Source organism: Elephantulus edwardii, unplaced genomic scaffold (assembly GCF_000299155.1).
Source record: "Elephantulus edwardii isolate Elephantulus edwardi_28Jun2011 unplaced genomic scaffold, EleEdw1.0 scaffold00192, whole genome shotgun sequence".
In the NCBI taxonomy this organism is placed as follows: domain Eukaryota; kingdom Metazoa; phylum Chordata; class Mammalia; order Macroscelidea; family Macroscelididae; genus Elephantulus; species Elephantulus edwardii.
The window spans coordinates 2,042,970-2,048,048 of record NW_006399942.1 but is presented as its reverse complement, the minus strand read 5'-3'; positions in this window follow the sequence as shown (position 1 = coordinate 2,048,048).

Below are 5,079 nucleotides of genomic sequence, written 5' to 3'. Positions count from 1 at the left end.
GATAAGCTTCAGTAGACTTGCTTGCATGTGAAATCAATGATATTGTTCTGTAGTTTCCACACTCAATTGGGCCGCCCTTCTTTGGGATGGGAACAAATATTGATCTCTTCCAGTCAGTTGGCCAATTGGTTGTTCTCCAGATTTCTTTAGATTGCCTTAGAATTCTTATTTTTCACTTCTTTTTTTAAAAAAATTAATTATAATGGAAGTTTACAGAGACTTAGGGTTCATTCCTTGTTATTCATTGTTACACTTTTCTCCCTGCCCACCCCCTCCCCCCAATTCACTTTTCTCCTTGTTAAGTAAAAGAAAAACTCTTTCGTTGCTATACTATCCCTCCCCCCAAGTCCACTGCACTGTGCAGCCTTCATTCTGGATTCCTGTCGTGATAATAATACCTAATCATATATCCCTTTTCAATAGTTCTCTCCCTCATCTGTTGCAATGTTGTATACATCATTTCTGCCCTTCTTCTCTGTCTTCCTTCAACCCCAATGCCAGTCCTGTTTTACAGTAGTGGCCCTATGCAATATTTGTCCTTTTGTGACTGAGATATTTCACTCAGCATAATGTCCTTCCTTTAGTTATACAAAGTACTTTAAACTACCTCTTTATTAGGAGAGGAAATGCTAATCTTTATTTGATCAGCATTCACCTCTTTGAAATTTGTTTTCTCAGTCATATATAAACTATGCCTTAAGCTGCCTGTTTACCAGCAAGAGAAACACATATTTCCTGGATTAGCATTTATCTTTTAAAAACTGTTGTTCTTTGGTCATATGTTAACTATTTCATATATTGTCTATTTACTAGTGTGCTACTCTTTTTAAATGTAGAATTTCTGTAACTTTACTAAGAAAAGTGTATTGTTAAGTATATTATATCTAATCCAAGTATAGCAACTTAATGACCACCCCCAGATGGGAAGGCAGTTTTTTAGAAGAATTTCACTGCTTTCCCAGATCTGAAATAAAGTGCTTTGGCTATTGCAATCCATCTATCTTATAGGCAATTGGCTAAGGAAAAGAACCCCTTGTGTTCAGTAGCAGAATTAGTGTTAGGATGACTCCATTGAATAAATCAGTATCCTTTTTTACGTTTTAGAAAAGTTTGAGTAGAATTGTTGTCTATTCTTCTCCCGAGGCTCCACAGGAGACATATGGATACACTCTTCTCTTGATTTGCAACCTCAGAAGTTCAATTATAAGTCAATTCTGACTATACGAATAGGATTTCCACCCCCCCCCCCATTTCTTTCATAAATATTTGTGGAAAACCATTTAAGCTTGTGGGGTTTTTTGTTGTTGTTGTTACTGGGAGTTTAAAAAATTTTAATCATATCTTCAATTTCTCCTCTTTTCTATGTGTCCGTTCAATATTTCTCCCACAAAGGTAATGTGTTTCTAAGTGTGTCCATTTCTTCTAGACCTTTAAATTTATTAGAGTGAGATTTTTCCTGATATTCCCTTTTTCTCTTTTAATCTCAATGAGTTATATTGAGAATATAATTTCTTATTTTGTTTATTTATATTTTATAATTAATATATTACAGAGAAGACCTGTTAATACAACTATTAGGCAAATATATACATCAACATCTAAAACCAAAGATAATAAAATTGATGATTTCTACCATATTTTGCAGTCTGAAATTGGTCCAAGGATGTAATCAAGAAATATTAGTAATAACCAGAGACTGGAAAGCAAAAGTTGGGAACAAAGAAGAATTGGTAGTCAGTAATAAGGGCTTGGTTTCTGTCTAAACAAGAGAAAATGGGACCTGGAGGTACAGGGTCATGAGCATTTCTCTGAAAGAGAGTGAGAATAACATACTTCCTCATAGCAGAAAACAGATAAAGAACCTTTAGCCTAGCCCCAGGACCCTGTAGAACTCCACCAGTAGCAAGAGATTTGTTTATTTTTTGTTGAACCACAGACTCACAGTTTTGGTACTAAGAATGTGAGGTTTATTAGGGAAGTAAATTGGAAAGTAGAGGAGGCAAACAATATCATACAATACAATTCCTAGTTTTAGCCTAAGATCCAAGGCACAATTCTTCAATTAGTTCAGGCTTTATTTTTAGTTCAACAGTTAAATCCAAATCATCCAGCAAAGTTTGCCTCAGAGCAGTTATAAGTCAACTTTTCCTTCAAGCATTGAGCAAGAACAGCAAAACCCTTTAATGGTAGCCTTTATCTCAGGGACCTCTGTTTATACCGTGACAGAGTTTCTCCACAGTAATATCACAGCCCCTCCACCACTATCACCAGGGTCTTGCTAACAGGGTCTTGTTCCAGTCTGCCTCAAGTCTTGCCACTTCAAGTCATACTCACCTCAAGTCTTGCTGACCAGTGTGAGTAGCAATCTTGATAACCAAAGGGAGGTGGTTCAAGGCCATCAGCTACTCCATGGGAGAAGGATGAAAAATCTCTTCCCATAGCATTACTCCCTCCGAAATTCCATGTGAGGTTTAGCTACGGGTCAATTCTAAATCTATGGGACACAGTGTGTGTACTCACGTGCGTGCGTGTACGTGCACACACACACACACACACACACACACACACACACACACTTGTTGATTTGTTGTTCTTGTACGTTGTTGAGTCAGTACCAAGTCATAGCTGACCCATGGTGGGTTTTCAGAGGTAGTTAATTGCAGGAGAGGAGATTGCCCATTTTCCTCCAGTGGAGCAGCTTGTGGTCTTGAACTGTGTGCCTTTGGGATTGCAGCACAGCTTCTTGCTGTTAGGCCACCAGAGTTCTCTAATACTGTTTCTTAGTATCACATTATTATACTATTGAAGATTATAACAGGGTGAAAAGAAATCCTACCAGGGGAATAAACATTGGAAATACCCTTTCAGACAAAAGTCTTATAATGAAAGTTGACAGAATACTCCTGGGCCTCCACAAGAAAAAGACTGATAACCCAATTTACACAGTGGGAAAAAACATGGAAAGACTTTTCTCAGAGGAATACATTCAGATGATCAACAGATATGTGAAGAAATGCTCACAATCACCAGCAATAACAGATGTAAATAAAAACCACAATGAGATACCATCTTACCCCAGTAGCGGTGGCAAAGTTTAGCAGAGATGCAAGTAATAAATGTTGGCAAGGATGTGCGAGATAGGAACTGTTACATATTGGTGGTGAGATTGTAAAGTGATACAACCACTCTGAAGGCAATTTGAAAATTCCTCAAAAAGCTGAACATAGAAATTAACTATGACTTAGTTATTCCACTGCTTGGAATATACCCTGAGAAAACGAGCACTGAGGCACAGAGACTTGTACACCAATGTTCATAGCAGGATTATTCAGCATCGCAAGAACTTGGAAACAATAGAAATATCCAAACCCAACTAAGTGGATTGAGAAATTATGGTACATTCACACAATGGAATGCTATCCAGCAGGAGAAACAACGATTTTAGAAATTACTAGCTAACTTGGGAGCTACTGGGGAGCATTATTTTAAGTGAAGTGACTCAGTCCATTAAGGAAAAATACTGTATAAGACCATTATTATAGAATGTGGAGAATCAAGGAGTGAAAGGGGAACAGAAGGGTGAGGAGAGGTGAGTGGGTTAATCATAGAATCGCACAATTTGAAGGGTAGGGGGAGGGGTGGTAGAGGAAAGGGGGAAGATCTTGTATGAAAAACATTACATACAAACATTGTAAATACACCAGTCTAAAAGTAAAAAAATTATTTTAAACTGAAAAAATACAAATGAAAACAACAAAAAGAAGAAATAAATAGTAATATAATAAAAAAGAATACACAAGACCAGAATTTGGTTTGTTGAAAATTTGGTAAACCACTGGCTAATTTAATAAAGGAAAATAGAAGATACAAGTGACACAATTAGGAACAGAATTGGCAATATTACTGCAGAAGCAAATGAAAGAAAAAGAATAATAACAGATTACTATGACCCAAGATGACAGAAGAAGAATTGATGCTTTTAAATTGTGCTGCTGGAGAAGAGTATTTATTGAATGTATCATGAACTGCCAAGAGAAAAAACAAGTCTGTTCTGGAGAAGGTGAAACCAGGCTGCTCCTTGAAGGAAGGGATTTTGATGCTCTGTCTCACATATTTTGGGCTGTGACTAGGAGGGACCAGCCCCTGGAGAAGAACATCATGCTTGGAAGGGTAGAGAGATAGCTCAGGACAGAAAGACTTTGGATGAGATGGATTGACATTAAATAGGACAAATGGGGGTAAGTGTGACAGAGACAATGAAATTGGCTCAAGATAAGGCAGCGTTCAGAGTTATTGTACATAGCTATGGTTACTATGAAGTCACAGAAGACTTGGCAGAACAAAACAAAAACAACACGATTAATTATAAAAAAACCCCAAAACACAACCTACAAAACAAAAAAAAACAGTTTCATCGTCATGGAAGTTGAAACCAATTTAATGCCTATCCCTTAAGTGGGTTTTTGTTGCTGTTGTTGCTGCTGTTATGTGCCATCAAGTCGCTTGAGACTCATAGCCACCCTATGTACAAGAGCCCTAAACGCCATTCTATTCTGTGCCATCCTAGCCATCTCAAACACACTCATTCCCACCACTCCAGTCACAGAATCGATCCATCGAAGGTCTTCCTCTCCTGTGCCGTCCCTCCACTCTGCCAAACATAATGTCCCTCTCCAAGGACCAGTCCCTCCTTGCAACATGACCAAAGTATGTCAGATGAAACTTCAGAATCCTTGACTCCACGGAGCATTCCGGCTTCACCTTCTCCAAGACAAACCTGTTTGTTCTCCAACAGGCTTCTCTGGCACCACAGCTCAAAGGCATCAATTCTCTTTCTATCATCCCTATTCACTTTCCAACTAACTCTCTGATGCTTAGCACACAATTGCAAAGACTATAGCCCAGATCAGGCTCATCCTAGTCTCCAGCCTGACATCACTGCACTTCAGTACTCTTGAGCAGTCCCTCACAAGCTGACATTCCCAGTGGAATTCATTTCTTGATTTTCTGGCTGCTGGTATCAAGAGTGTTGACTGTGGAGCCAAGTAAACTAAAACTGTTAACTATCTCAATCTCTTC